The 22,471-nt window shown below is 27.6% G+C and overlaps 1 protein-coding gene and 1 long non-coding RNA gene across 2 annotated transcripts in view; one reads left to right on the plus strand and one right to left on the minus strand.

Moving 5' to 3' along the window:
• LOC114118990 (zwei Ig domain protein zig-8-like) overlaps positions 1-22,471 on the minus strand; it is a 221,587-nt gene that overhangs the window by 25,437 nt on the left and 173,679 nt on the right. The gene's annotated exons all lie outside the window — the stretch shown is intronic.
• Positions 1,793-2,186, plus strand: LOC126550747 (uncharacterized). Its single transcript, XR_007604791.1, has 2 exons — positions 1,793-1,867; positions 2,046-2,186. It is a non-coding gene; the product is annotated as an uncharacterized LOC126550747 (long non-coding RNA).

Genomic DNA, 22,471 nt, shown 5'->3' on the forward strand with positions numbered 1-22,471 from the left:
GTTATTTTCTTATTAAATTATTAAGTAATCATTTATCTATGGAAATCATTTTATTTTATAATCATACATTTTTATTATATTGTATTTACTTATTTTAATTTAACTATTTTATGCAAATTATGTAAAAGAAAAATAATAATTTAATGATACATCAATATAATAGTAATAATATTTAAAATACAGGCTTACTTTGTCAATGATTGATTTAACAATTAAATAACATTTATTTCTATAAAACTATAGAATGTCATTTATTTATGATGATTTAAAACCATTAGACCATTTTCGTTTTTGTTTATTTATTATCTTATTGATTTAAAGTAGAATAAACACAGTATATATAATATATTTATTTTATTATTTTTTAATAAAGTAGAGTATTTCAGTTTTTAATAGAAGGCAATAAAGTTGAGTTGAGTTTTTTTTTATAAACCAAAAATCTTGATTTATCTTATTATTGTATTTCTACTTAATTCCACAATATTTACAATATTTAATAACTATTTATATTTTATTTGTAAAATAAAGAAAGTAAAATACACGAATCGAATACCAACACTTTTAGAAGTATAAAACATAATCACAACTAAGTAGCCCAAACAGTCTGATGATCGGGCAGAAACCCGATAAAATCACGTCCATATAAACTCCTTTTAGGTAAAGTATAAGCATACATTCTCAATAGATAACACCAAGTAAGGTTTTCCATCATAATCTATTTATAATATGTTGACGGAAAACCACATATTTCTAGTATAACAGACCGACAGGTTCACAGCATTAACGCAGCTAAGGTTCTATAGGACAGGTAATCAATATCGATGATTAAAAACAGCAAACTGAGTAAGAAGATGTCAATATGTGTGAACATAACCCCCCAATAGTCAAACTCAATCTACAAATTAAACAAACAATTTCTACTTATTAAATCTCGTCAGAAAATTATCCATTTCAGACCAACAGGGCTTAATACAATTTGGTGCAGAAAAAGTTAATTTATTTTGGACACATACCAGTAACAATTTTCACTAAATGGTGATCAAATATTCTGACTTATTTACGAAATTCTAAAAAAATGAACCTATTTATTATGATGTTGCAAAGAAACATTTGAATTTCAGTATAATATTTTAAAATAGTATAAAATATTTTTAAATCGGTAATATTTTTCAGTATAAATATACATAGTTTTTCTTTGTTCTAATAATTTGATAATAATATATTACTTAAATATTTGAAATTTGTTCATAGCTAATTATATATGAGCATATAAATACATACAAGTATATTTTCATCTGCTTCAATATCTATAACTTTGACCAACAAATAATTCCTTATCAATAATTTTGGTTTTGAACAAGAAAAAGGAAAAACTATTAAACCTATTAAAATGTACAACTAATAAACAAGAATCTCTCATTAAGAGTAATTTTCTCTACAACTCGATCACATGAGTGCTACTTGTAGATAATGTCTATATATTTCCTACTGAACTAAGTCGATTAAATAAATGTAAGTCTTTCCCGTCATTTAGCTGCAACTGAAGACGATGAAACAAGTGCAATATTTGATTTTGATAAAACATTCACTCTTCTCAGTACGTAGAATAAGAAAAATCCTTATCCTCTTAAAAATTATTTTTGAAATTATAAAAGAGTTATATTTGCTTACACTAAAAAAAGGATTTTCACGCTCGATTTTTCAAACTGTTCAAATCATTCAGAACGCCACTGTAACTATGTAAAAATACGTTAAATAATCAGTTACTGTTATTTTTGTTATTTTTTTGAAAATTACAAGTTAAAAAAAAAAAATATAAAATTTATATTTATAAATGGATTTAAGTATAATATGAGCATCTTATTTGGTAATCATTATATTATTATTTTTTTTAAAAATTATTTCAAATTAGCTTCACATGATTCAAATGTTTAAAACAAATTAACATTTTTATTTATTTTATACATATTATACCTTAGAAAAATATAAAATTAGAATTACCGTTTTGATGTATATTTAAACTGACAATCCCTATGTAATATTAGATATTGTTGTAATCATCTACTGGTCGTGCTATTGCCGTCATCAGTACTCAACGGACCGATGCAAGGAATATAATTGAGACAATCCATTAAAATATGTACTTTATGTTGTGCAAACACGAACTTACATCGTCGACCACAAGTACTATTCCATTTATAGACACACTTATTCGAGGACAATTCTGAGTTCAAAAACGGCAAAGAAATGTGTCAAACGAGTTTCTCAGAAAATTATAGGGCATTATAATATAAAGCATTTATCAAATGGGTTTTCGAAATTATTCTATGGCAAAAATTATGTTTCACTTCCAAATCAAATTACTATATTGTATAATAGTATAATACTATAATGCATCTTATGCAAAACTAAATTTCGGTTCAAAAATATATTTGACATTATTCCTTAAAAAATAAAAATCTACATTTTTAGTAGTAATTTATGTTTATATTTTAAATTCCTTTTACAAAACTGCGTTATATGTTTAACGTAGTATAACAACAATAATGTATTATGTATTTTTTTAGTAATTACATTTTTATACATAAAAATTCGATCGCAAATTATACAAAATTGTATTATTTCTATAATAGTATAATATGTTGTAATTTTTTTTTTTTATTTATTATGTTCTTGTAAATTTATACTTTGTTTATGACTTATGTGTGCATGGGAAATATATATTTTTTTTAAAGCTACATATAAACGGTTATACAAATTTGCATGAGCAGCATTGAGCAAGATAGGTATGTAAAGTTTTTTTTAAAAAATATCATCTATATGTATACGAAATCAGAAAACCAAAAACATTTTGAATCACGCCCAATGTTAGTATTAGCCATATTATGTTAATATATTAGCTAGTATACAAATAATTTTCTCTATCTTAATAAATTATAAATAGGTAACCGTAAAAACAATAAATAATACTATTTCAGTAAAACTTATTGATTGTGACGATATGTGTTTGAAAATTGTGTTAAAAATTAATCACCAATTTTTTCTGTTAACATTTATTTTTATCAAATATGGATAAAATCAAAGCTTTTTGAGTTTCTATATGTTTGTAATATGTATTTGTATGCGGTGTGTTGGCTTCAGCGCACGTAGCTGATTCGTCGTCGTCGTCCACAATATTTCATATTTTCACTGACTGGTGACGATCATTTTACGTACGATGCGGTACCTAAACGTATTGTGAGTTGTGACGGTTTGACGCAAACTCAAAGCAATAATAATAATTTTCTGACTTTTTCATAAAGTGCATATAGCATACCATATTGCCACGGTAGTGTTAAAGTGTTGAAATTTTATTTTTCTGTGAACTAGCGAAAGAAAAAAAAAGGAAAGAAGAGGTTTCTTTTATTCTGCTGGTTTCAACGGGACAACTTCTGGTAGAGCGAAAGAACAACAGCAATTTCTTTTCTTCGGAGAATATATAAAATAATGGAAATATAAAACAAAAATAAAGTGAATGAGTCGACGTGCTCCTGTAATTTCCTTGTCTGCTTTTCGTATAACATTATGTGTATTCATCGTCATCGAAACACAATAATAGTTTACAACATAGTAATATAATATAATATAATATAAATAACATTAGTAATTATATTATTAGAATCGTTTATGCTTCTAAACTAAGCCAAAACAATTAGATTCAACGTCAAGGCGTTTAAGTCCGCGAGTGTTTTTATTATACGTCACCACAACCACCGCTTGTCGGTGTAAACCATAGTTTACGGAAAGTCTTCAGACAGCAGTGGTTGGAGGCCGTAGCAATAAATCTACTGTTATATTTTTACAGCCCTAAATTTTAACTAGCCCTGCAACGGTTTTAATTAAGATATTCGTTACGCCCCTCGTTGACTGCACCATCATGCTTTACCATCTATATCTCGTATTAAGTTAAGCCCACTCTCATAATATATATATATATATATATATAAAAAAAATCTTTCCTTAGTTATTATTATATTAGCTCATGAACAAGGGGCAGTTATCAATATTATAAATAATTTGTTTTTATAACATCATACAAATAGCTTAAATTTACTATTATTGGTATCATAAGAATTAATATAATGATATCAAATTATAAAATTTAATTTATTTTTATAATTTTAAAAAGTTTGTAGTTAAGTATCGAATTAATTGGGTATTATTTAAAACTTGGAATGTGTAGAAGATTCTGTACAACGCATTTTTTAGATTTTATTTTTATACTATACAGTAGTTTTTAATCATCAAATACACTATTTTTTTTTAAAAAAAACCTACATAAACTTTACAAAAACTTCCATGCTTTATTTTTTGAGTATTTCAACCCCTTGTATATTTTCAACTAACGATGTTTGACTCTTACCCTTATTTTATCAACTAAATCACGCGAGTGACTGAACTTATAGATTTTTTAAAATCTTAAAGTCAATTTTGAGAAGTTGACAATTTAAAACACAATGCCCTATTAATTATCACGATTAAAAATAATAATGTAAGTAAATTTATTGTATAAACAATAATCACATTAATGTTAACTCATAATCGTATTATTACATCGATGAGAATATAATTTTTCATAAAAAAATCATAATTTTTCTATGAAATTGAAAGTATTCTTGAGTTTTCTTGTATATTATGGCGTATTTTTATGTATAAAAAATGAATTACAATTAATTATGTACGTTTTTCTTTACTCTACAGTACAATACTATTAATGTTTATAATTCTTACTACAAGCAAACATTTAAAATAAAAAAGAAAATATATAGTTTGCACGTATTGTGTATACTTCTGTTTTCATAAACTATTTACGTACGTGTACATCAAATCACGAGCGTGTGCGGTTGCCCTCGCAAAGAAATAGGGGCGAACGGTGAGACAGAGACACAGAGAAGTTTCGACGCCACTTTTGTCGATAACCTGTAGCAATATGAGTTATGAATATACCCGGAAACGTTAAAATTACGCGTGCTCGGTGTCACCGTCAAACAACTCAAACAACGTTACTGTCGCCCCGTTGAATACTTCATAAGACTTTGGTGTCGTACACACCAAAGCTACTTGTTAAAAACCGCCGTACAGATTTCGTGATTTTTATTTTTTTTTTATTCTGACGAGAAAATATTATACGTATTACGCGACGCTGTAAAGTTTGATCGAATTCGTCACGTTTCCTATGTATTCTTTGATGGCGTCAAATTGGATTCTTAACCATAATAATTATTATAATGTTATCAAAATCGTGTGTGTGTGTGTGAATTATAGAATATGAAATGTACACACTGTAAGTACAAGTTCGTGTGTGTCGTACTCGGTATAACGTGATTTTATAATTTTTGTCGTGGTGTTTGATCAACTGAAGCCATCGCCGTGTCACTGAACTTTTACGTTTCATATTATAATGTACGAGCAGTTTTATTTTGCAGTGTTTGTTCTGCGGCAGAGTTGGGCGCAAATCGCTACACACGAAAACTTTGACGGTCGATCATTATTTTTCCGTCGGTGAATAGGTACCGTTTTCCCAATACTGCAGCTACGACGATCCTCGGGGATTTAACGCGCGGCGTTTCCATCAAATTTACAAGACAACATCAAATTATTGTTCACTACTGTTTGAGTTAAAAGATTACTTATTAATAGAGCGACTGTCAAGGAGCTCCGTAATAATTAATTATTACTCTATGATAATAATTCATTGATATGCACGAACCAGCCGCCGTAAAGTTATGATATTTTAGAAATGTACTATTGCATTTTTAAACTGCGTTAATTTATTTAAATCACGTGTAGCCGATTATTGTTAGCTTCGAGTTTAAAAATTGTTTCAAGTTGTACAGTGTTTACAGGCGTATTTCGATGAGAAATTTCAAAGGTTTATACAAAATGTATGGCGAACCAGTAAGTATTTTGGAATTTCTAGGGATACTACTACAAAATTAAAACGCTTCTAAGCAATAATGACGTAAAATAACAACTATTTACTTACTGTCGGTTAGTTTAACATTAATAAAAAAAAACTCGGTAAATTAGTAAACAATGAAATTATTGAATACGGAACTAATTTTTGTTCTAAGATTATTGTATTAAAGTTCAAGTAAAAAATAAACAAATACTTATTTTCCATAAAAATAAATTGAAAATATGAAGTATACATTTTTTTTTTGTAAGCTTTTTTGACAACATAATACTGTTTTTTCAGTAAATACTCTTAGAGTATTTTAGTCCCTTTTTATCTTCTTTAGCTTTTTATTATATATAATGAGTATAACTAAATAAACTATATTCCATAATTTTTCAAAATAATGTTTGTTATTTTCAATACTCTTGCAGTATTTTAAATATATTTTTTTGATACTTAATCTTCTGATCGACTTTTTTATCAAACCATGGAAAATTATAAGTAAACATTGTAGAATAATTCTGATTAAAAGTATTTTAAATAATTCAGAAATTTTATTCGTCTATATAATTTGAACTCAATCATTTTTTCTTCATAATTTTGTATAGTATTATTTTAATGCAGCATTAATTTCAGTTATTAACTAATATATATACCTATATAAATATTTTCTTGTAATGATTTACGCATTTATTGGGTATTATTTATTAAATAAAATTGTTCAATCTTATCTTTGTCAATAATAAAATATGCATAATAATATGCTTTATTTACTCAGAAGTTATGGAGATATTCATTAATATGTCAGAGATCTCAATATAAATATATTTACACTGTAAGCTAAATGTAATCTTGACGATTTACAAGAATATATATATTTTTTTATGTATACTTAAGCCCCGTACTGTGGTTAAAAATTATGGACTTTATTTTGGATTCACCTGCAACTTAACCATAACATAAAAACTTCCAATGTTTGCATAATCTGTAAAAAAAACACCCCGGAAGTGACACGGTAATACCCAGATCAAGGATCATAAAATCACGTCGCCGTTGTATTACTGGATAATCGATGAAGAAAGTTTTCCTTACAGCGCACCACGTCCCGTGCTTCCTGTCGGAAGAAAGAAGCATTATCGTACTACAGTTGCCAGTACACTCTCGGCCATTTAACATAAATCTCATTGTCGAATATATAACAATATCTCTTCTATAAACTCAAAGTAGATCGGTATGCAGGAGGGTAACTCAATGCCGCTGATTTCGTTCATTCAGCCGTCAAAAGTTTTCTACTGCTATCAATCATAGAAAGATTTCTAAAAACGAAGGCACTTAACTTGATCAAATGTATTAAGGTTTCTTTCTCCCGCTCTCTATCTCTCTCATTCTCATTTTTTTCTCACCTCTCTTTGCTCTTTAATTTTTTTTTTTTATCCAACCATGCATTTAGTGATTTTTATTTTTGAGCGTTTTATTAGATTAAATTCAGTCTAATGAATGATATCAATCAAATTTGTGTTAAATACATTAACACGTAATTGATAATGACGTGAAAACTTATTTAAATACTTTAAACTCTATATTCATTGAATGCATATCGATACATATTAACAATTACATGAAGCAAATCATTAAAAGTGTTAAGGATTTATTACGTTTCAGTATTTTGACACGTGGTTACAATAATTTTTCTGATCACATCACTGTACGCTTCATGCTGCCGTATACGTCATATTAATAATGCAAAATGACAATATTATAATGATGATTTTGTACAACGTGAACAAATAACCTATAAAATAGGTTTTTGTTTATTGTTATACATTTTATTAATGAAAACTTTATTGATATATTTTTACGATATTATAGATATTATAGATAACTACGTTCAAAGTTATATAAAACATGAAACACACTTTAATATTTTTTAAAATTGAAAGGTAGATATTATTTGTATACTGAAGTGTAAAGTAATATAATATCGTGTATATTATATTTTATGTAGAATCATACTTCCTTAAAGTATTTATCACATCATTTATAAGTTATAGTTAATATATATAACAAAAAACATATTTATACTGAAAAAAATAGATATTTTTTAAATTAAAATTTAATGCTATAATAAAATAGGTATACTTTAAGTACCTACCTATTCGTTTACATCGGAGATATTTGTAGCATAACTGGTATCTACAATACAAACGTTAAATAATAATTTATTATTGTTCAATGGTATAGTTGTACTCTACACATGTTATATTATAAACTTATAGATTTTTTGTGTTAAATCGACCTGAAAAGTTTTTATGATATAAATTAATATAATGTCATCGATAATCCCACAAAGCATTAGTAAATCAGTATTAAGAATTTTCGTAACCTAGTCAATCAAAATATTTTCAGTGTAGCACCTAACATATTATATTTAACTCGCTATTTAGAGTTTATAATGTAATAATAAATTGGTTGTTAAATTTAATACTCAATAAAGTAATTTTACCTATTGTTTTAGTTTTTTGCCCAACGATTATTATTAACGATTACCGTCGGTACCCATTTCATATAAATATTCTATAATAGATCACGTAAAATATAATTAATTTATACTAAGTTTTATAATTTTAATGCTGTATGTAATTTTTAAATTATTAAATATCATTATTTGTATTCTTTAAGTTATAATATATTCATAGTATATCTACTTACTATAGTTTATATTTTATTCAGATACTTGATTTTTGACAAAATAAATATAAATATTTACCAAGTAACATATTTTATACTCGTAGATAGGCGTGCCGTTGAGGATTTTTATTCGTTATAAGCAAAACAAAATAATAAATAATTCCTTGTTGTTTCTTTTAATGTATTTGCAAACAAAGTTTAAAGCCTCAGCGTAGTAGACGAATAAAACAATATATGAACCATAAAAGTAGCGTGCAAAGAAAATAATAAAGAAAGTAACCAAGCCAAGGCGTGAATGGTACAAAGGGAGAATATTTTAGCCTATTGAGATAGATTTTCATGGATGATTGGAACGGTCAAACTATCTTGGCACTGTCTCGGACTTGGACATAATATAATTTTGGATACCGTCCAAGATATGCAAATTGAATTAAAACGTTTTTATTTATTCACTCCTTGCGCTCGCCGTATCGGAAGCGAATTTCTCCGGAAACCGTTTACCTGACAATGATTAACCACATTAAAAAAAAAAAAAAAAAATTAAAAATTTTAACATTATTGTTGTTTTAGCCATTTATCATCAATATAACAATGAATAGCTTATTCTGAAATACCTGTAATTTATTAATTGGACCGAACTCAACACGTTATTAATCATTCATTAGGTACGGTTAAAAATCCGTGAAAATGATAAAATATTATAATGTTTTTCTACGTCACTATTGTTAAGAGAATCAGAGTATTTATAGGTGTATATTACATTTATTATTATTACGCAATTTATGAGTACAGCACTGATATTGTAATAATAACAATAATTATACTATAGATACTACACAATATTCGTGATAATAATTCCTGGGGTGTCAGATAGACAGCCGAGACCCAGTTTTGCAATGATCAAAATATGGCCAGCCCGTGTTAATGTGATAGGATATTACAATAAATAATTTTCCAAATCCGAATCATTGCCAGTTTTAAGGCTATAAATTACAACACGACAGAATACCGTTATTGGGTATATAGCTATATAACACTGGGCAATATTACATTTTAGGCGTATGATTAGTTGAAAATGTTTAAACAAAACTTATCGTCATATTAAACTTATTATAAGTAATTTATATAACACCGTTAACTATTTTTTTTTTTGTTTTTGAATTTTGAACTGTCAGGGATACAAGTTTTACGGTTCCTCAAAATATCGGATTAATTTTTTAAATTATAAAATTCATGTAAACGTATAGTGTTAAACGTATGTTAATGATTTATATCATTAAATTAAAGACAATCAGACAATCGCAAGGTGTTCACAGTTTTCGATGACATTCTTGGTTTTATCAAGGATAATAATTGTGTTATTAATTATAATAATTATACACTTGATAATAATGAGTTATTCGACATATTATAAGTTATATTATGATACATTTGCAACAAAAAGAGCTAAAATAGAAAGTTTGTTGTGTTTTATATATTATTAATATTGTATTATGGTCAATGCAATAATGGTAATATTTAACTGAAACGTACTACGAAAAAAGGCTTCGGTTAAAAAAAAATGTGACTGATTTAATAGCTTGTTTTAATGGTTACTCGCATTAAATTTTATTTTACATTTACATTTATATTATATGGTTTAAAAATAAGAAACATTAACAAGAAAACGTCATGCAAAGATAAACTATTGTGTAAATGAATTAAGTGAGAATAAACAAATAAATACTTAAAGAAATCATGAAACGACTGAAGCCGAATAATTATATTAAATAGTGCCCAAGTATAATACGGTACACTTATACAAAAATATTAAGTTTTTAGCGAAAATTCTCATTAATATTACAAAGTGGATATGCGTAACCTATACCTACTATTATACCCAAAAAATCCCCAAAATCTGTGATTTGTTTAATAATGACTTTTAGCCGTAATCTGAATATGGATATAGGCAACCCTATTTTTTTTAAGGTATAATTTAAAAAATTTAATTATAATTATAATTTTAACCTCAATATTTAAAAACTATAATTATATTGTACATCTTCACGATAACTGTTTTTTAACCGATCTAAATTATGATTTGATCTTATTTATGACTATATTATAATATGTTAATTAAATAATACGTTGTAATAGTTAAATAATGGATATCTTTATGATAATATTGTCTAATTACTCGTCATTAATTGGAAACGAAAAATCATTGAAATATTTTAGACTATAAAACATATATGATTGTCATTGATACACAAGTGTTATTATTTATGGAAGATTTATATTTTAGTAATTTTATTGATGATATTTACAGTTGTATAAGTTGTAATATGAATACATAATATATAAAATATTTCATAATATAAGATATTTGATGTTTCAATTAAAATGTATTTTATGTAGTTAAATAGTTCGAAATATTCAATTAGATAGATTTTGTTTAATCATACATATTATAAAAACTTCCTCGATATAGATAAAATGGAGTACCGTTTATAGTTGAATGTAATTTCTGAGAAAAATAATAAATGCTTAATTGGCAATAAATATTAAGTTTTATTAAACTATCGCATTATAATTCGCATTACCGATGAAAATATCTTTTGTAATTATTTATTTTTGTTTCGTTTTAAATTAAATGTTTCATGACTTGACATGTTTCGTTCTATCGTTTATTGTAAGATTAAATTAAATGTATTAATAAAAGCTCTAATACGAAGATTAACAAATATATATATATGTATATATAAATAAATAATAATAATACATAAAAAATCAATAGCTGTTAATACAATTTTAAGAGTCATAGGGTGTATAAAATCTATTATGATTTTCCTGCATCATTAGATGTTTCACAGACCTACATGGTGGGTAAGAAAATAATTGAAAGTCGCAAAACGATAAATCATGTTGGGGTCTGTGACGTTCTGCGCGGTAGTAATCCAAAAACTTTGGTTGCCTTAAAAACTTCGTTGGTAAAGTGAAAAAATAATATTACACCTCTTCCATAGACCTCTCATCAGCAGGTTTGGAGTGGTAATAACTAATATTGAAATTTTTTTCTAAAGAAGCTTTTAATTTTTTTGAAAATACACGCCTTTTGTTATTGATTAATCAGAATACGTCCAACAACGTTCATAAACATGTATATGGCGTTTAATAACAATGAAATAATATCTTTTACTTAATGATATTTGAAGAAAATTTAGACCAGTAGGAATGTGTGTGTTAATGTATAGTTAATAATATCATAGTATTTATTTTTATGCTACATTTTATAATAATTTTTATTTTGTTAATATTACCTATTAATTTTACTATGATAAAGAGAAGTATGTTTTACAATATTATATAATTTGTTATCAATAAAATCAAATTAAAATAAATATATACTTTTTTATTTATTTTACTCTTCTTATTAATAAAATTGATAATGATTAGGGCTCGGATTTTAAAAGCGAAATATAAGCGAAATTATAAGCGACTAAAAAAGCACAGGATCGTTTTAAAAAAGCAAAAAAAAGTATATTTAATTTTAAAAATAAGACCAAAAATTAACAAGAAATAGTTTTAATAATGAACAAAAAAAAATTTAAAAAATGTATTTACCTAAATTTACAGTGGTTTGAAACTGATTCTATTGTCCGATAGAATATTTGCCATTTAATATAGAAAACAAACTCTCTACATCCACTGAAGTGATCGTTGCATACTTCATAAAAGAGGTTTCAAATTACAATATTAAATCTTAAATTTTGAAATGGTCGATATCAATGTTATAGGTACAATGACAGTATAGGTACTGAGGGCTATATTATATAAATCGATAATCTATAAAAGCCGATAACGAAAACAATAATAATCAAATATAAACATTTAGTCCGCATTCTGGGTTTTTACGATTTTTTTTTTCAATTTTTTATTTTTACTATAGTAGCATAATAAAAATATAAAAATTATACGGCTAAACTAACTGAAAAAATCAAAAACAGCATTTATGCATATAAGAAAGCCGAAAAAAGTAAATTGGTTTAAATGGAATCAGAATGACGTGAAACAAATTTATAAAAATTAAATTTCTATCTCATTTATAAAAAAAGAAGTATATGATTTAAAATCCGAGCCCTAATAAAACACGAGACGAAAATAGTGCTTAAAAAAATATATATTATAATTTTTGTTTAGATATTTGGGGCTGGTAAATTATTTATTTTTTGATAGTAAATATTTTTTGATATAATATTTAGAAGTATTTTCCATAAAAAATAATATGAACAACATTGAATGTTGAATCTTCTAAGTAAAACTACTTTCAGAAGCCTATACTTAACTATCTAATATATTGTACAGACAAAAATTTGTATAAACATTAGGATAACATAATAAAAACAAGACGTAATTTGTGGTCTATATTGCTCTTATTGGAGTGGTGCACGTAACTTAAATAACGCAAAACGAATACAGTGCATATTTTTTCTTCCTCTTCAAACTTCATATATTTTAGACGTGTACATGTTTGAAGTGGTTTTACATCGTAATAAAATCAAGTTGAACTCGTATTGATGAATAACTATACGGACGAAGAATATTTCTATGGTTGGTTTTTTCTTGATCATCACATTTCAATGACACCGTTAACTCAGTTTGTATATTATATAATAATATGTTTATATAGAGAGATATATAAAATCGAGTGTGTATGTTGATAAAATAAACATAATCAATAAAGTTGAATACGACTTGTAAATGCTGTTGGACAGCATATAAAATAGTTACGCATCTAGTTATAATCGTTATAGAGAACAGAATATAAAACTAATTTTAGACGTCGTCTTCGTCTTTACTTAAAAACTTAAGCATAATGATAATAATAATAATAATAAAAAATAAATAAAAATAAGAGTTGGACAAGAAATATTAGAGTGTGAGCAATATTAAACATTGATATCAAACAGTAATAAAGAAAAATTTGAATTACATAAATAAATATTACGTTTTTCGTGGAAAATAAATAATATCATTTTGACATAATCGTTTATCGAGGGTACATTTATACTTTATGTACCCTACATATACACCTCTCGGGGATCACAGCATCACACACGTTGCATTTATGAATATAACAATAGAAAATTTATATAGCGTTCTTTTTCTTGGCACATCAATTGGAAAATGGGATGGAAACTTACTAAAACATAATAACACTTGGACATTAGAGCCGTTTTATAGGCGTGGCGGCGGAGAGTCCTTGGAAGTCGTTAGACCAAGTCCGCGTGTAATATTGATCACGGCGTATATTATAGTAGTGATTTTACTGGAAAACAGACGAGGGCCAGGACGGTCTGGCTATTATAATGCAGTTTAGAATTTATTTGATCTAGTGCGATAAATAACAAGATATTATTATTATTATTATTATTATACGCGGAGACCACAATATAATAAACGGGTATAATGCGTTTAATGGATTTTTTTCTTTACTGTTTTCATCGTGTTTTTTTTTTAGTTGACGGGAAATGAACGTTCATAAGTTGTGATAAAATTGTCCGTAGACTGGAATAACGGAGGAATAAACTATCGTTTAATTACATACGAACGCTGAAAGCATAATGTTTTGAAAACATTATGTGCTTTAATTATGTTCTAATTGAAGCATTATACTATGTGTAATGTGTGTATATATAATATTTTCGTAAATATTACATTAATTAATGTTGATTACATTTGTACAAAATATATATTATACTCTCAGTCATTTAAAAATAATAATATAATAGTCATTAATTTGAATTTTATACGTTTATAATAAATAAATATTAACAGCGTTAATACAGATTAAACACATCATATTTAACTAATATCATTGATTATACATATTATATAATATTATACATAAGTACTATAATCAATGCTAATAGTAAAATGGGTCTGTCACTCGAATTATTTTTTTATGTCGAAAATATATTTCGAAAAAAAATTTATTGTAACGTTTCTATCCTGCTATACAATATAATATTGTGGTAGTATGTACGGTATACCTATACGTAAATTAGCCGATTTCCTTTTTGAGCTCGTATACTGATGTAGGTTATAAAAAAAAATGTTGTATCTTATCATGTTCTTATAAAGTATAACACGATGTTTATTATATTAGTTTGAGGCAAGAACACTTTTTATTTTTTCGATGAATTTTCTCGAAACCATCAGCAAACCTATTGCGTCATAACGTCGGCTGATGCAATGTCAAAGTCAATAATAAGATACTAATGATAATGCGTTTATTTAAATTTTGATTTTTGGAAGTTTTGAGTATACATCTTTGAAATACATATTTTATTTTTATATTATTTATAGAGTGTTCTATATTTCTATGCCAGTACAGCATTTTCTTTCTAAATAATAAATAATAATTTTTACTGCAAGTTATTTATCAGATTATTATTATTATTTTTTTTAATGTTAATAGGTATACATTTAACCAAAATTAGAATGATAAGTTTTTGAGAGCCTTAATCTTGTGCATCTATTAAAGTTAATAGATTTTAAAACTAAAGTCATTAAGGTTTATTTATAAATGTTTAATAGTTTGTAAAAATTGTCGAGTATAATAAGTATTCGACTAAAATTATTAAATATACCTATTTCATATCTGATGAAAGACATATTTTGTTAATGTATATTATGTAATACCAACATAATATATTATAATAGTTCAGAAATTACTCATTAGAATTTTAATTTAGACACTTGCAAGTATATCGATATACAAAAAGCGTAAATTATCAGCTCAATAATTTATTGTAAAAATAATTTGTTTTCATTTGGAAAAAAAAAATAAGTTTTTTTCGTGACCAAAACTTCTTATATATAGTATAAAAAAGTAAAAATATGAACCATAATAAATTAGAACTTGTACTAAAAATAAGAATTTTAATAAATACACTTTTAAAGTAAAAGTTGGAGTGGACGTGTTTAGGCCGAGTCATATAATATAATAAATATATTTTAATTTATGTTATATTAGATACTATTACTATATACCTATTGTAATCGTGGACTCGTGTCCGTTTTTTCGTGTTCAATATATTAGAATATAGGGTATCTGGATATACGATTCGAGCTTCTGGCTGGCTATTTGATTTCACATCATGCCTCGCCGGTCATTGTGGAAAGTTGAGACCGCACAGATCGGAGATACGCGAGGAGTATGTGAAATCGGGCTCGCCGCACATTCAACCACCGTGCCATTAATACCCTCGTACAATATAGCAATAATATCGTAGTAATGGCACAAATTCCATACCTACGGTAATATAATAACGGCATTTGCAGCCAAAGACGGGTGGTCGTACCGAGTTTTAATAATTGCCGTTGGCGGGGTGATATCTCAATACAAGTCCACACACGCCCACGCGAACGCTAGTGGTGTACATGACGATATGATTTTCTCTAGTTGCGAGTATTGAAATACCGACGAAAGAAATTCAAGGCATTTTAATTTTTTTATATTTTAATTTAAATTAAAAACTCTGGCAGTGCTCGTGGTAAAACGTGAAACAGTATTATAGGTATGTTTATAAACGTAAATAATAAATGAACGAGTATACATTTATATTAGATTACTTTATAGTCGTCCCTGTCTTGCGAATTAAAATTACACAAATAATTAACGTTTAAACAGGTTATAGGTGGTAAGTGAGATTGGATTACCAGTCTCTAAATCATAAAGTTTAATTATATCTCTGACTATTCTATATTTAATAATTGTTTGATTAATGATTCGTTTTATTTTTAGTCATATTTTTTTAAATAGAACCTTAATATTGATGGGACATGATTCTCAACGCAAATAATCTTCCACATTATAGTGGTTCAAACTGAATAAAAAATAGAATTTTTCTAAAGCCCACATTTAACAGGTATGATAATTCTGGAAAAGCGAAAATTTATAATTAAAAAATTTTGTTTGTTGTTGTAAAAGAATATTACTTTATACTTATCCTCCCTCCCAAAAAAGGTTTTACAAGTTAAGATCAAAACCACAATTATTAAAACTGTTAAATTGATTCCCAATTTAATTTATAATTTATTTCAACGAAATAAGATTAAGAAAAAATAATAGTTTGAGGAACACAATTTAAAAATCAAACTAATAGTAAGTATACATATTATACGAAAAAATGTTTGCATAATTTATATTTATTTACTGATGTCATATTGATGATAGAAGCGTACCTGCATACACAATAGTACAGTACCAGATATGAAATTTTAGCAGCTGGATAGATGGTAAAGAAGAGAAAAACTCGCATGAGACTTATCCGTAAAAAGTCTTTTTGTTTAATTTATATTAAAAAAATATATGATATATACGGTGGGTTGGCATTTATTGACTAAACGATCGTTAAGCCTGTCACATTGTTACTGATGCATACTATGTGATTTTCCGATGGATGATGACAATATTTATTAATAAATGTACATCTACCAAAATGCCAACGACTATATTTATTTTCGAAACCATATAAACAAGTGAAAACACATATTTTGTAGACAGAAATAGATTTTATATAATATTATTATTATTTTATACAGTACACCGTATATAGTTACATAAAGCGTGAGAAACTAAGTATTTTCATTACATTTTCTTTGTGCAAACCCTGAAATTAGCCTAGTTTTTTTATGATTTTTCTTTTCTTTATAAGACTTAACTATCGTTGGCAGACAATTTCGAATCAAGAAATTTAATTTTGGACTTACATTTTATTAAATTACTTTTATACATATCATAAACAGTAAAAACAAAAAAAAAACTTTTTTTTATTATTATTTTTGTCACTATATACACCACACCATACAAATTACATAGATTATCCGTTCTAGTTGTATATTTTGTTTGAAGAATAAACAGGAAAAAAAATAGAAACTGTATGAAAACTACTAAAATGTAGTAAAATGCTATATTGTTGTCTGTGTAAAATAATACAAAAACTATAAAAAGTTACGGATTTGTTACGAAACTAAATGTTTAGTTTCAACATACTTTTCTACTGATGTGCATTATGCAACATTTTTACCATTGTATAATACAATATTATAAGATTAAAATAAATTGTTTTTTTTTCGTCGTAAGCCTCTAATGTAGTTTGATATTTTCTGTACTTGCATATAAAATATTTACTTATTATTATTGTTTTTTTTTTAACAACATTTTTTAATTTACAAAATTGTAAAACCTATACAGTATACATATGTGGTACAATAATAGTCTAAGTTATGATTCTTATTAACTAGCGTTTTAAAATCGTGTATCGTAAGTACGTTACACGAAAATAATTATAATTAAATGTTTTATCTATCAGTATAAAGCAACATGAATACAGAAGTTTTATCCTTAAGTATAAGACTTGTTGCATTATTCGTGTATAGATTTATTAATATTATTACTTTTGAGAACCATCGTGTTTACATTAATTTTCTTTATTTAAATAGCGTATATGGATAACATTTTTTTTTCGATAAAACGATTTAAAGGAAAATTGATTGAAAAATATCTATGTTATGTTGCCATTATTATGTTCTATGCACGATTATTACATTTTAAAGATACATATTTAGACTGATTTTAAGTTATTTATACCACCGATCTATATCTTAAACTTAAGGTACATCAGTATTGACTTTAATTTTAATTAATTTTAGTCACGAAGAGTAGAACCACATAATAATAATAATACGATTTACAGTATAGGTAGGTAGGGTATCCATAGCACTGAATTCGGTTCACCTCAATATAATCATATGATAATACAACATACCTAATTACTTTATTGAATTTGAATGTTCTAAAATTAAGTCGTCATTTACTCACGTCGCATTGGCGTAAAATCTGTCGCAAATCACGTTCCCGACGGGTATGAAATAAAATACGATAATACTAAATTTACAAACGCCGAGAGCACGGAATTTCAGCACTCGAACGGCATAATTGATACTAGATGATACAGGGTAGGAGGACTTCACACCCGTAGCTGTTAGCGAATGACGACATGACGTCCAAACGCGATTATACGAAGAAAACCTTAAAACTCGAGTGTTTTAAAACACCAACGACATAGACAGACGCACGTCGTATTGTATAAACCCAAAGAACTGTCTTGTTGTCATCGTCTGCACAGCTTCGTTTCAAACAGTATAAATACTCACAAACACACACACGCACACACACACACATGTATACACGCACGCGCACTTTCATGCATTGTGAAAAGTGGACGAGAAAAGGAGATTAATTTTCTTTGTCTCTGGTTGCAAACACGAGCGTAATGTGTGTTACATAAATAATACGAACACCCTTGTGCGCGAACCACGTAACAAACAACGTTACCAATATTTAATTAACAGTGGTCGTTGTCGGTAGAGCGACAAACAAAATAACATTTTTTCATTAGTACTCTTCACCGGATAGAATTTCTTCGTATATAGATGTATATAAGTTGAACTTGTATAGATATTGTACTTTGCAGGTAGGCAGTGGTGTCGCATGCGATCGGGAACGGACAATGGTCGTGTGGGGCTCCGTCAATCGCGTTTTAAATTAAAAATTAAAAAAAAAAAAAACTATTGAAAAAAAATATAAAAACGGTCGTGACTAGTTGAAAACGTGGAATTTAGTACCTAAGTGTATTACGGTAAAATTTAAGGAACGCGAGTGTTATGCATATATTTGTAAAAGTTACAGCGCTGTCGTGTGCAAGTCGACAGTTAATAATTAAGACATAGGAGAACTATCACTAAAAATAAAATACATTTTCTTACCAATATCAGTAAAAATATTGTTTTAAAACACTAAATAGGTAATAATCTTATTTTTATAAATGCATCATCAGCAGACGACTTATTATTTGTGCATGTTAAAATTTATAAAACGCAGTACATAAACGATTATTTGTAAGTACGATAAAACGCGACGGAGTAGCCAATAAACATTAACCGATAATTTAATGGTCCTAATTAAAAACTGAAACAAAGTATCAATCAGACGAATGCTGGTAAAACATTAGGTAGATCGCACCTGCTACACAATGAACTATAATGTAATTCTCTGGAAAATCGCCAACAATAACAATATTACAGTGTTATAAACAATTTTACGAAACTCGTCTCCGTCGTTTTAAATGTGAACTCGATATAATAATCACACTCGGATCCCGAATATTCTCATTTTACCTAACCTCACGTAGTCACGTCACAACAAATGTGCATATAATAGGCGAGCGTGTGTGTTGACGAGCTCGTTTAAATAATAGTGTATTAAACGTTCCTCGGGCCGTAGGCGACTGCTTATTAAGTAAATAGCCTTAATATGTCATATTATAATATGGGTCGTGTGTACATATATGTATATCCGCATCCGGTTTTGTGTGTCTAATTGTCCCCACTGGTGTGCATAAATTACTATAACGCACCCACATGACGGAATAACACACTCGCGCTCGCACACACTCTTAAAATACAGATGCACATACAGACGCACACGCGTGCAAAGACATACTTCATTAAATTGCACTTAATTCGTCAGTTAGACGACGACGGGTCTATATTATATATATATATATATAATAATAATAATATATATGATTATGCTGTGAACCCCCGAGGATAATAGGTTGCATTTCGTTGAGCTACTGCCAACTTTTTTCGGCTGCTGGCGGGATACAATATGTTAGGGTATCGGAGGGGTGAAGTATTATTAACGTACGAATTTAACGAAAAATTAATATTTTTTTATTCGAGTCGACTGAGTGTATAAACTACGAACGGTTTAACTATTTTAGACGATAAGTTAAATGACGGAAATAAATTAATGATGTCGACGGTGATTAGAGCAGTTTTGAGTGATTTAACTATATACAATATAATATAGTTACAGAATATAATTAGATATCGTTAGAGAAGCGCTGTGGAGTACCTACCTATATATTTTAGTGTATTGATTTTACGACAATATAACATTTCATTTGTTTCGAAAAAAAATATACAACGTTTTATGCGACTTTGTCGTTTTACAGTGTTATAGATTATCTAGAGCGGTAGACGTCAGACATAAATTAACACAATTTAAAAAATGACATTTGCGTTTCTCAGAAAACCGTACGGTTTTAAGACACTAATCACGCGATACTCACGGCCTCGCGTAGTGCACTGAAGCGATTGACGAGCGCTCGCTCCTGTTATTCTCGTCTGCACTTTACTCGCGTTTAATTCGATACGTACGCCATGTATGAAACCCACGCACGACGTGCCATCGGTTTATTCGACGAAATCGTAAGCGTTGGTATATTTTCCTACGTCAACAGACGATTCCGATTCGATATATCAATTGACATAGCCACTCTGTTCGTGATATATAAAAAAAATAAAAAAAATAATAATAAACTCGTACGGTTATTTATGCACCGCAGCTCTGAGAGAATCTCCAGTGTGTTTAGTTAGGCGTTTTCGAATACTACGCAACGATTAACTGCTGTAGACAACGGTGGTCGGCACATCGGTATTGATACACGTCGAATGCTATTATTTGTCTTGTGCGGTTGAGTATTGCGTCTGGGCAGGCGATCTTATTGTGGCCAGTAAATATAAGCTTCGAAGACAAAACACGTACAACGGATAAAACGACCCTGTTACTTATAGCACATGTTTGCTCTCCATTGGCCATCTGACTATAAATTGAAAATAATATAAGATAACACCAGTGTTTCGTGGGACAATTTATCACTTTGGAACAATATATTTTCATTAGGCGAATAATACACGCAGAATATATATATATATATTATATGTATGTAATATATAATATAAAATAAAATGTGTGAATGTTTGTTTTGGTATTAAAAAAAATGTACCTACACATAAAAATAATAAAATGATTTACAAAATGTTAGGTTAATATTAGTAGTCCTTATATTATAAGAATAAAACGTGATTGACATTAGATGAACGCATATTCTCTAAAAAGTACGTTAATGCATTTCGCTGTTGTAACAGAACTTATAAGTTATTATATAAGTCATATTCCGTGTAAGTTCTTTTTATTATTATTCGCGAAAAATATGAAAAAACGGTTATTTATCATTTTTTCGTACACGTCTCTTATTATGATTGTTTTATGTATTCCGTACCTGTACTCATTTTGAATAGGTAATAATAACCATAAATTGTTGTTATTATCGAATAGAGTATAGAGAAATATTACATAAATTAATGAATCGTGACTTAGTAACGTAATAGTTTTATTATGGAATGTCAAAGAATGATTATTTGGAGCTTTATACGAGTATAGAGCAATAATTTGTTACTTTTCACAAAAAATGACAAATTTCGTTCATTGTATTCTAAATGTTAGCGTACGAATGACATTCACACAAATCTTCTTCTTAAACATCTCTTTTTCTGCATGAATAATTAAATATTTACTCCAAAGAGCGTCAATTAACATTGCCTGCACGTCTTAAAGTTACGGTGTTCATTTTTTATAAATAATTTTAAAACTAAGATAACATTATAGGAAGTAACGTCACGTGACAGAATAATTTGTTATTTATATGTATTCTACAATGGATATTTTTTAGTTGTCGGTTTTATAATTTACAATTTAAATAATCTCAAAGCGTAATTTATACATAAATTTCTAATGTGCTAGGTAAACGTTTTTGTACAGCTACATCATTACTGAGAATAGTACCATCGCAGTAAGATATTTAAAACGTCACAGAGTATAATGCACGAAGCTCGGCAGGAGGTGTAATGTGTATATGCATGGAGAATCTTTTACAGGTAAACACTAAT

This window comes from Aphis gossypii, chromosome 3, assembly GCF_020184175.1.
Source record: "Aphis gossypii isolate Hap1 chromosome 3, ASM2018417v2, whole genome shotgun sequence".
NCBI classification, from domain to species: domain Eukaryota; kingdom Metazoa; phylum Arthropoda; class Insecta; order Hemiptera; family Aphididae; genus Aphis; species Aphis gossypii.